Source organism: Lampris incognitus, chromosome 6 (genome assembly GCF_029633865.1).
Source record: "Lampris incognitus isolate fLamInc1 chromosome 6, fLamInc1.hap2, whole genome shotgun sequence".
Taxonomy (NCBI): domain Eukaryota; kingdom Metazoa; phylum Chordata; class Actinopteri; order Lampriformes; family Lampridae; genus Lampris; species Lampris incognitus.
The window spans coordinates 33,419,276-33,431,096 of NC_079216.1; the positions used below are offsets into that span (position 1 = coordinate 33,419,276).

At 47.6% G+C, this 11,821-nt stretch overlaps 1 protein-coding gene across 1 annotated transcript in view; it reads right to left on the reverse strand.

The window, feature by feature from the left end:
- The window catches only part of LOC130114712 (lymphatic vessel endothelial hyaluronic acid receptor 1-like), a 47,255-nt gene extending 40,051 nt beyond the window's left edge, over positions 1-7,204 (reverse strand). Inside the window, exon 1 of the mRNA XM_056282597.1 lies at positions 7,144-7,204. The gene's annotated coding sequence lies outside the window, so the exon portion shown is untranslated. The remainder of the gene's footprint in view (positions 1-7,143) is intronic.
- Between the last annotated feature and the right edge of the window lie 4,617 nt (positions 7,205-11,821).

Here is an 11,821-nt window from a genome sequence, read left to right on the forward strand (position 1 = left end):
CACAGGAACTGCCGCGGCCGGGAAGCGAACCCGTATCGCCCGCACCGCAGGAAACATCGCTAACCGCTAGACTAAAGGCTCAGACCCGCCAGCTAAAAGCCAGCGTGTCCACTTATCCATGCACGTTACACTACCCCCCTCTTCCGGGAAGCGCGTCCCCGCGCTTAAGCATATCAGCTCCTTCACGCCTCAGGGCGCCTACGCTTCCGATGGCCTTACGGTCGCTCCATCCCACTTCTGACACCAATGTAGCGAATTCGGAGGACAACGCAACCACAGGAACTGCCGCGGCCGAGAGGCGAACCCGTATCGCCCGCACCGCAGGAGACATCGCTAACCGCTAGACTAAAGGGTCAGACCCGCCAGCCAGCAGCCAGCGTGTCCACTTATCCATGCACGTTACAATATGATACATGTGATGAACGAATGTCGAATAAACTAATCTTATTAAGGGAAATTATAAAATGTCATAATTTTCAATCATCAAGTTCTTTGCCAATGTGTGTATTAATCACCCAGTGCTCCAGCGCCTCGGGGTAAACCAAGTTGCGTACCTTCAGGCTAGCATTGACAATGTTAGGTGTAGTGCCTCCCTTGTCCACTGGAAGGAATGGCCGGAAGTCTCGATAAAGCATCGTTGGAATGCCTCTTTGCCCCGGGAAAATGTTCTCACCAAAACAACCAACACGATCTTATCTTTACGATATAATGGATGATGAACGAATGTAAAAAAAAAATTTGAAGAAAATATATAAGATAATACAGAGAGCACTAGCAAACGTCATTCACCAGCTCCGAGCATACGCGCTCACTGAGGCTAGGCTCGGAGGTGTCACACTAAAACAGCGCCCCCGGGAACAAAAGATATGCATTTAGAACAAGCCCCCACGAACCGGCAGCCATCTTGAAGTCAGTGCGCGATTACTGGCCAAGCTCAGTACTGCAGTTTGGGGCCGGAAGAATGTGTGGAATGTGCTTGTGAACGCGCTGGCCCCAGCCCAGCCTGCGAGCTCCTAGCTAGGTATCCCCGCAACACTACGTCACAGCCCCCTTTCCCCCAGTCAGTGGCAATTACCCAGGTGCACTTGAACTCGCTTGAGGATACAGAGAGAGGACGAAAATGCCTACTCGTGCTGCCTTCAACTGCACGACCCGAACTGAGACGAAGATTACTTTGTACCAGTAAGTGAAATTTCATTGGCAAAAAGTAAAATGTAGCTAAAATCGTTATTTCAAAGCATGCTCGGCATGCTAGCTAACGTAGGCTAGCTTGTTAGTGCTAGCTAACGACCCTCAGACTCTGTTGACTTGACTAGAACTATTCTCACACTGTAACATTACATAGAATCTCATCCAGTGCAAACATAATTAAAGCTTTATTGTTGATTTGTGGAGCCGAAGTAACGGAGAAGACCGTAGGTTCACACTTTAGCCGTGTAGGCAACTTTCTTTAATCCACGGTAAATCAGCGAGACAAACAAAACCCACAGCTCGACTTAGCGGAGGTGGCAAGAATAACCAGAAAACTGGCTGGACAACCATAACTTAACCCTGCGTTAACCTGCCAGGGCAACCATGACTTAACCCTTAGTTCCTGGGTTGTATTCTGTCCCCAATACGTGTCCACCACATGAGCCCCCCCAGAATTCGCCCTAGTAATCGAAGTCAGGCAGGCGCGGGTGGACGACAGGCCGTCCGCGGCGGCTCCGGATAACAGGGGCCGGAGTGTCTGTGGGAGGCATTGACGCAGGCCTGTGGAGGTCGGCCTGAGGAGCAGAAGAGGCAGCTCGGGCCTCCACGGGGGGAGGAGGCGGAGCCGGGGGACGACCGCGACGAGGAGGTTGGGCTAACTCCAACGGCTGCGTCAAGTCCAGGTGTGCGGGTTTAACTCGGTCCACTGAAACATGCTTGGCCGTGCCCCCAAAATCCACCACCAGGTGCTTAGTTCCCCGTTCCAGGACGCGGAAGGGGCCGTCATAAGGGGGTTGCAGAGGGGGGCGGTGTGCGTTGTGACGGATGAACACGTAGTCCGCTGACTGCAGACCTGGGGGCACCTGGGACACCGGAGCGCCGTGTTGGGCGGTAGGGACGGGTGTGAAAGCTCTGACCCCGTCCAGCAAGGAGGCTCGTTGGTCCACAGCTGACCAGGGACGCGTTGCATTGGGCATGAAATCGCCTGGGACTCGCAGCGGCGTGCCGTACACCAGCTCCGCAGAGGAGGCTTGTAGGTCTTCCTTCGGGGCGGTCCGCAGGCCCAGCATGACCCATGGGAGCTTGTCGACCCAGTTGCAGTCCTTGAGAGTAGCCCGAAGCGCAGCCTTCATGGACCGGTGGAAGCGCTCACATAGGCCGTTCGCCTGAGGGTGGTAGGCGGTAGTGCGACGAAGCTTGACGCCCAGAGCCTCACCCACAGCATTCCATAGCTCTGAGGTAAACTGTGGCCCGCGGTCAGATGAAAGGTCGGAAGGCGTACCGAAACGTGAGACCCACGACCCAATAAAAGCCCGGGCCACATCAGCAGACGTCGTGGATGCCAGGGGAACAGCTTCAGGCCAGCGCGTAGTCCTGTCCACCACAGTGAAGAGGTAGGTGAACCCATGGGAGGGGGGTAGGGGACCAACCAGGTCGACGTGGACATGGTCAAATCGTCTCTCCGGCACTGCGAAGCGTTCCAGGGGCGCCTTAATGTGGCGGTGTATCTTAGCCCGCTGAAAGGCAACACACGAGTCGGCCCACGCTTTCACGTCTCTCTTAAGTCCCTCCCACACAAACTTAGCAGAGGTCAGGCGCACGGATGGCTTACCGCCTGGATGAGAGAGGCCGTGCACAGCTTCAAATACGGGGCGTCTCCAGCTGTGCGGGACGATGGGCCTGGGCTGTCCTGTGGAGACGTCACACAGGAGGGTGACACCTGTGTCGCTGAAAGGAACGTCCTGCAGGCGGAGCCCCATGTCGGAGGCCAGGAGACGGAGGATGCTCGGGTCCGTGGCCTGGTCAGCAGCCATCTGTGCATAGTCAAGGCCTAGGTGGACCGCTCCAATCACTGCCCTAGAGAGGCAGTCAGCTACCTGGTTAGACTTACCAGCGATGTGCTGGATGTCGGTAGTGAATTCCGAAATGTAGGAGAGTTGTCGCTGCTGGCGAGCGGACCATGGCTCGGCCGTCTTGGACATGGCAAACGTGAGGGGCTTGTGGTCCACGTACGCAGTAAACTCGCGGCCCTCTAGCAGGAAACGGAAATGCCGGACGGCGAGCCAGAGACCGAGGAGTTCCCTGTCAAAAGTACTATACTTGCGCTCTCGGGGTGTAAGCTGGCGACTGAAAAAGGCCAAAGGCTGCCAAGCCCCCCCCACCCACTGTTCGTGAACCGCACCAACAGCATAGTCCGATGCATCCGTGGTTATGGAAATAGGCGCTGTAGGTGAAGGATGCGCTAGCAGGGTAGCCTGGGAGAGCGCAGCTTTAGTCTCGGTGAACGCACGGTCCCGCTCTGCTGTCCAGTCGACCGCCTGGTTGGGGGACATGCCTTTCAGCGCCTCGTACAGTGGCCGGATGATAAAGGCGGCTCGAGGAATGAAGCGGTGGTAGAATGTCACCATCCCGATGAACTCCCTGAGCGCACGAGCTGTTTGGGGGCGCGGAAAGGCCGCCACCGCTTCCACCTTTGAGGGCAGGGGGACCGCCCCGTCCCCAGTGATGCGGTGCCCGAGGAAATCAATGGCTGTCAGCCCGAACCGGCACTTCGCCGGGTTGACGATCAGCCCATGCTGGCTGAGGCGTGTGAAGAGGGCATGAAGATGGGACAGGTGTTCTTCCTCGGAGGCGCTGGCGATGAGTATGTCGTCCAAATAGACGAAGATGAAAGGAAGGCCACGGAGCACTGAATCCATCAGCCGCTGAAAGGACTGGGCCGCGTTTTTGAGTCCAAATGGCATTCGTAGGAATTCAAATAGGCCGAATGGGGTTGTCACCGCTGTCTTGGGGATGTCTGAGGGGTGCACGGGAACTTGATGATAACCACGGACCAGGTCGACTTTTGAGAAGACGCATTTGCCAGACAGGTTTGCAGAAAAGTCCTGGATATGCGGGACAGGATAGCGGTCAGGCGTGGTGGCGTCATTTAGTCGGCGGTAGTCCCCGCATGGGCGCCAACCTCCATCAGGCTTAGCGACGATGCGGAGTGGGGACGCCCACAGGCTGTCAGAGCGGCGGATGATCCCCATGCGTTCCAGGTGCTCGAACTCAGACTTGGCAATGGCGAGTTTGGCGGGGTCGAGACGCCTGGCTCTGGCGTAGACCGGGGGCCCCTTCGTAGCAATGTGATGCTCCACCCCATGCTTAGCGGTGGGTGCATAGAAGGTAGGCTGGGTGAGGTCAGGGAACTCAGCGAGGAGGCGGTTGAACTTGTCTGCCTCTGAGAGAGAGTTGGCTAGACCTGCATAGGCCGCTTCCCTCCGCGTACATGCGAAGGAGGAGAAGGTTAAGGCATCGACCAGACGGCTGTTCTGAATGTCCACTAGCAAACCGTAAGCGCACAAAAAATCAGCTCCGAGGAGGGGAAGCGTTACTTTGGCCATGACGAACTCCCACGTGAAACGTTGTCCACCAAAACACAGTTCTACAGACCGCACGCCGTAGGTGTGGATAGGGCTGCCGTCAGCCGTCGCCAACTGGGGGCCCCGCTCCCCGCCCATGATGTCGACGTCAGTAGCAGGGAGCACGCTTCTCTGTGCGCCCGTGTCACAAAGAAATCGCCGACCGGAGATGGTGTCGAGGATGAAGAGTAGCCTGCTCGTATCGCCAACACTCATGGCCACTACTGAGTGTTGGCCCTCTCGTTTCCCGTCGGCCTGTAGTTGCAGGGGGAACGGCACCGTTTAGCTTTCGCACCAAATCGAGCGTGGTACATACAGAGTCCAGAGGGCTTGTAGCGGTCTGACGCTGTGGCGCCACCGTCGGGCCACGCCCGCGATGTCGGCGGGGGGCCAGTGAAGGTAGGAGCCAGCACCCCGGCATGGGAGGAACGTTGTGTAGCGACGAAGAATCGGTCAGCCTCCTTTGCCAGCTCACGGGGATCAGTGATGGTGGAGTTAGCGAGCGCAGTCTGGACGTGGGGCGGCATGTTGCGCAGAAACAGCTCCATAAACAGGAAACATGGCTTTTCTTGACCCAGTAGGTTTAACATCCTGCTCATTAGCTCCGATGGTTTGCCATCTCCCAAGCCCTGATTTGCGAAGAGGCGACGTGCTCTCTCCGTTGTTGACAGTTCAAAAGTTTCAAGGAGGAGATGTTTAAGTGCGGCGTATTTACCATCGGCCGGTGGGTTGGTTATGAAACCGCTTATCCTGGAAGCCGTAGCGCCCCCCAGCGCTGCCACTACGTAGTAGTACCTGATCTCGTCTGCTGTTATGTCTCTGAGCGCGAACTGTGCCTCAGCCTGCGCGAACCATGTAGCCGCGGAAGACTCCCAAAACTCCGGCAGTTTAATTGCAACGGCGTTCGTAGCCATAATGTGTGTGGTTTCAGAAAACTTATCCGAAAACCGACGTCGGGGTCACCAGTGTAGAGCCGAAGTAACGGAGAAGACCGTAGGTTCACACTTTAGCCGTGTAGGCAACTTTCTTTAATCCACGGTAAATCAGCGAGACAAACAAAACCCACAGCTCGACTTAGCGGAGGTGGCAAGAATAACCAGAAAACTGGCTGGACAACCATAACTTAACCCTGCGTTAACCTGCCAGGGCAACCATGACTTAACCCTTAGTTTCTGGGTTGAATTCTGCCCCCAATACGTGTCCACCACAGATTGATATTTTCAAAATACATGTTTACGTGAAGAAACTAACGTTATAACATTAAGTCATCAATTAAATCGTTCCTCAGTGCTAGGCTAATACTTCCATGGTGCTAGCTAGGTAACGTTAGGTGCCTCACTTTTTGAATGCATCGATATGAAAGCTGGTTCCTCAGACAAGTAACGTTATAATTAAATTTACTGGATTAACGTAAACGTTTCTTTTGGACTATGTTGTGATTAGTATCAAGCTTTTAGTATCAAGCTACTTTGACTAGTTTATTCAGTGTGCTTTTGTGATTGCTTGATGAGCGTTGAAGCTTTTTCCGACAAAAATCCACCTTAAAACATAGGCTACACAAATATGAAATGAAGCTGTACTTACACAGGTTTACTATTACCACTTCATCTCAGTTATTATCCCAAAGAGAACATTGGAAGAATTGATAACTTTAACTTCAGACCACAAAACAATACAAAAGTAGTTATTTAGGACATATTGTTATATGACTTACTGCAGTGGTGGATCTAGAGATTTTTTCCTGGGGTGGCAAAAGGGTGGCAAGACTGTGTCCCAGAGGTGGCAGCTGCCACCCCTTGCCACCCTGTAGATCCGCGCCTGTGAGGGGGAGGGGGATTCTAAATCGGCGACTTCTGTTTGAGATGAGTTTGGCGCGGGTCTCATTGACCTTCACCATGCATGTACATAAAATATACTTTAAAAACATATTATCTGATTTATAAATGGGGTGGCAACAGGGGTGGCAAGACTGTGTCCCAGAGGTTGCAGCTGCCACCCCTTGCCACCCTGTAGATCCACCCCTGACTTACTGGTGGGGGCTGCCATGTCTGGCCTGGGACCTGTTGTAGTAGTAGTAGTAGTAGTAGTAGTAGTAGTAGTAGTAGTAGTAGTAAGGGTAGCAGTAGCAGTAGACGGAGTAGTAGCCATCTAAATGAAAGTAATTTGAGAAGTGTCTTGAGACATTCAGGCTAGCAAGAAATGACTATAACAAGGACCACTTATTAACCACTGATAGCTGTTTATATTAACGCCATGCATATTAGTAGCATATTGCCTATTAACCATTATAAAGCATATACCAATGCCTTATTGTGGCTTACATGATCATATTCTACAACTTGTAGGCCATTAAATAAGTAGAATGATCTTGTGGAATAAGGAACATAACGTTAGTTAGCTAGCTAACTTTATCTGATGAGGTGGCAAGTACATTGGTCAGAAACAGACCATAATTAGCTGACATACCATATTAAACAACAGATTTATATTAAATTAATATACATCTGTTTTAATTGACATCATTGTATAGCCTATATTCGAATTTTACCTTGGAATACACTTCTGTGGCGATCGCTGGAGTGTCGGTGGTCAGCGTGGATGGTGATCAATGACTGATTAGCTGGGAGCGCGTGCATGCAGGCTGGGTCGGCAGGCTCGCGCAAGATCGAGCACATGAACGGCGCCCAGAAGTAGGTTCCTAAATAGGTTGCTAGAGGTAGGTGGTGAATTAAATGGCGAATTAAAAAAGAAAAAAACACTCATATGTCAAAACCTGACAATATACAGAGATGATTCCGACTTTGGTTAGTAGCCACAAACAATTTCCTTTCTCGTAATTATTTTCTCTTTCCCCATGCTGGCGGACGTGAAAAAGTATTTTTGGCCCCAGGTGCAGTACCGAGCTTGGTCCCTATTAAATGCGCTACTGAGCACTGGCTTCATGCGCCATTGAGCAACTTTCATAGGAATGAAAGGGGGGAGGGGGCCGTTCCCCGTAGTGTATCCAGTCTATAATACATCCATGATTTAGAACCGCTAGGGTGGAACCTATTTACAGGTAGGAACTAATTTTGGGGAAGTTCACAACAATTAAAAAAAGATTTCAGGGAAAATAAAGAAATAGAATAAAATAAGAAATTTGGCTTGGCTACATATACAGAAGTGTCCTGTTATTATTCCCTGACAAGTGAATTTTACCATTTTACTGTACATAACATGTATTAAAAATGTTTTAACGTGTATAAACATATTGCATCCCACATGTTTCAAGCGAGAAACCCTCTGAGTAGAATGTTTTTTATATGTGCAAACTTGGCAACTAAAAACAGATTTTTAGTCTGACTGACCATTTTTATACAGCCCACTAGGTCACTAAGTAAAAGGACACAAATACAGATAAAATAATAAAAGTGAGAGACAAAATAAGCACAGCACAAACTTAATGAAAAAGGAGTGTGTGTGTGTGTGTGTGTGTGTGTGTGTGTGTGTGTGTGTGTGTGTGTGTGTGTGTGTGTGTGTGTGTGTGTGTATGTGTGTGTTAAAATGGATGTGTGCCTCTCGTATGCACTTTTGTAAGTGGATATGAATGCATCAGGTAATAATGTCACCATAGACTGAGACTATGCATGGCCCACCCTGCTGCTGACTTCCTCAAATCATCAGTACAGGAGACCTTTTTTTTTTTTTTTACTCATAGTGGCAGGGTTTCCTTGCTAAGAGGCAGGGAAAAGTGCACTGTTTGGGACAGGAAACCATTGTTTACTGTGGGGCCGATAAACAGTGCCATGAGCAAATTCACACGTTATGTGTTGACCTGCCGAAAATCTGGCTCATGGGACTTTTAAAGCCATTGTCAAAACGCGGCTGCCAACCAACCTTTGAATCCATGCCACAGCTGCTCTATCAAGAGTTCCCGTTACACACACACACACACACACACACACACACACACACACACACACACACACACACACACACACACACACACACACACACACACACACACACACACACACACAAAGGAAATCTTTTCCAAAGGTTTCCAAGGCATCTCTGCATCATAGATCTTCTTGTTTTTATATCCTATGCCGTAGAGTCCTTTGCCTAAAACAGCAACTTTGAAGACCCCTTTTTGCCTGCAGTAGAGGAAACAGGTCATAAAGTGAAAGATTCTCAAGATGACTTGTTGCAGTGGAAAGTACAGTGTGTTGCTGCGGGGCTAGCATTGGGCAGAGATGTGTGTTTATCTGTTGTCAATATACTTTTCCTTTGAGTGTTCCTCTGGGTGTTGTAATCCTTATCAGGCACATCCTGCCCACCCTCTGCTTGGTGTAAAAGGCACTTTTAATGGGCAACATGTTCCCATCGTAACACAGAGGTAATCAAGGAACATGAAAAAGACAGCATCCTATGGCTTCACTAATTGGCACACATGTCACGAGCATGGTACTGTAACCGATGCAGAACGGTTCAGCAGGGTGGTGTGGTTGTTAAATATAGGTCACATTTACATGTGAAGACACTGGTTGAAGACCTGGGTCTGAAAGCATCCTCAGAAGTGTCTTTGAGCAAGACATTGAATTCCTTCCAGTTAATGAGCTACTACCCTGTCCGCGGATGCCCATGAAGTGTTGCAGGTAAGACAAAATCTTCCCTAAATTGTGTTGGAAGTGAAAAGGCCCGACAATGAGTGAGGTCAACTCCAACACAAGCTGTCTGAAGTCATTGATAAATACAATGTGAGGTGCACAAAAAAACCCCAATAAAACAATACTCAGTGGTTATCAAGGCAATTTCACAAGTAATTGTAAATATGTTGAAAGGCATGTTACTGTGCATTTACTTTATGTAGACAAACTCAATTTCAAGGAGAAAAAAATGCACAAACAAAATTATAAGAGGTGCCCTCACCTCTGAACTCTTCTCTGTACCATTAAATGGAAAAATCTATTAAAAGATTATCCTAAAGAGATTATAATCAGAATTAGAACTAGATACTCTCCCTATTTCAGAATCAGAAAAGCTGAAGAAACTCATTCTAAAATGATAAATGATATTTATCATTGTAATAAGTTTCTAAAACAAAGATTTAACACAGACAAAAACAACTGTATGTTTTGTGATTCTGATATTGAAACGTTAGAACATTGTTTTTTATGATATTAGATTTGGATATTAAATAGATATTAAATGATAATAATTATGATAATAACAATTAAATTATATTAAATGATAATAACTATGATAATAATAATTAAATATTAATAATGATTAAATGACACTTGTTTTTATGATATTAAATTTGGATATTAAATCGATATTAATGATATTAAATTTGGAGTCATAATGCAGGACAAAAAATTGGAAATGATGTACAATAGCCTAGTTATTATGGCCAAACAATTTATCCGCAGATGCAGATTTTTAATGCCAGACCACTGTTCTTAGTCTTCAAAATTGAGTTGATAAATTTTAAGAAAGCATTGTGATGCATAAAAACTAAACACGCCTTGCTTATTTACAAACAAAAAAACCCAATACATATATTGATCTTTGATTAGACATCTGAACCTCTTTTATTTCATTTATTCATTGCTTGTTATTGTTGATTTTGTTTTCTATTGTATGCTTTGTGTTATAATATGAAACGCTATAAAAACTGTCTTTAATCTGTACTGATTTTTACTGCATGGCTAATTTGTGTTGTGATGGCCAGAATTTGAGTCAAAATAAATAAATAAATAATTTAAAAAAGACAATTATGGCCCCACTGACGTGTTGTTGCCAAAACAACTAAAAACAGTTGCTATTTTCTTTTTGAACTACTCAAATGACCACGGCAAACAGTTCAATTTCCATTCTACTGTCATTCAATTTCTATGGATATGACATGCAACAAAGGTCGCCAGCTGGCCATGTGACATTTGGCTCCATCATTACATGTGTATAATAGGCTATATAATGAATCCGGTGCCTTATACACATGTTATAATGCCACAAGCAAAATTTGAGAAAACTAATGACTATATCCCAGAGAAGGGAATATTATGAGCAGTACAAAAGTTGTTTTATGGTTATATCTGTTATTGTTTCATACCTTTGGTCTTTTTATCATATTAGGCTATGTTATTCATTGGGTGCTCTATACACATGTACTAATGACACAAGCAAAACTGAGAATTCAGTTTTTAGACCACAGTCTGTTAAATTTGTAGTTCCACAGACTTTGGCACCAAAGTGTTAAGTAACGCTAACCTCAAATTAATATTTTACAGGTGAAGTATGGTATCATTCAGTGTCACAGTTGCAAGTTCCTTGAGATGTATTGAAGGGAAAATTCAAAAACATTCAGCCTTATCTCCGTCCATCTGCTACAGGGATAGCACATGAAAAACACCTGAAGTCCTTCCCAATTGTTTCTCCATCTTTGAGCTGGCATTGAGGTGTCGTGATGTCAGTTGGTGGAAAAACTACAGCCTAGCAGGGTTTCTACACCGATCAGCCAAAACATTAAAACCACTGACAGGTAAGTGAACATTATCTCATTACAATGGCACCTGTCAAGGGGTGGGCTATATTAGGCAGCAAGTGAACAGTTAATTCTTGAATTGATGTGTTAGAAGCAGGAAAAAATTGCAAGCGTAAGGATCTGAGTTGACTTTGACAAAGGCCAAATTGTTATGGCTAGACGACTGGGTCAGAGCATCTCCAAATTGGCAGGTCTTGTTGGGTGTTCCCAGTATGCAGTTGTCAGTACCTATCACAAGGGGTCCAAGGAAGGACAACCGGTGAACTGGCCACAGGGTCATGGGTGCCCAAGGCTCATTGAGTGTGTGGGGAGTGAAGGCTAGCCTGTCTGGTCTGATCCCACAGAGGAGCTACTGTACCTCAAATAGCTGAAAAAGTTAATGCTGTCTATGATAAACAGGTGTCAGAACACAGTGCATCACAGCTTATTGTGTATGGGGCTGTGTAGCCACAGACCAGTCAGAGTGCCCATGATGATCCCTGTCCACCGACGAAAGCATCTACAATGGGCATGAGTGTCAGAACTGGACCATGGAGCAGTGGAAGAAGGTGGCCTGGTCTGATGATCACATTTTCTTTTACATCATATAAACAGCTGAGTGCATGTGCGTTGTTTATCTGGGGAAGAGATGCCACCAGGATGCACTATGGGAAGAAGGCAAGCCGGCAGAGGCAGTGTGACGCTCAGGTCGGTGTTC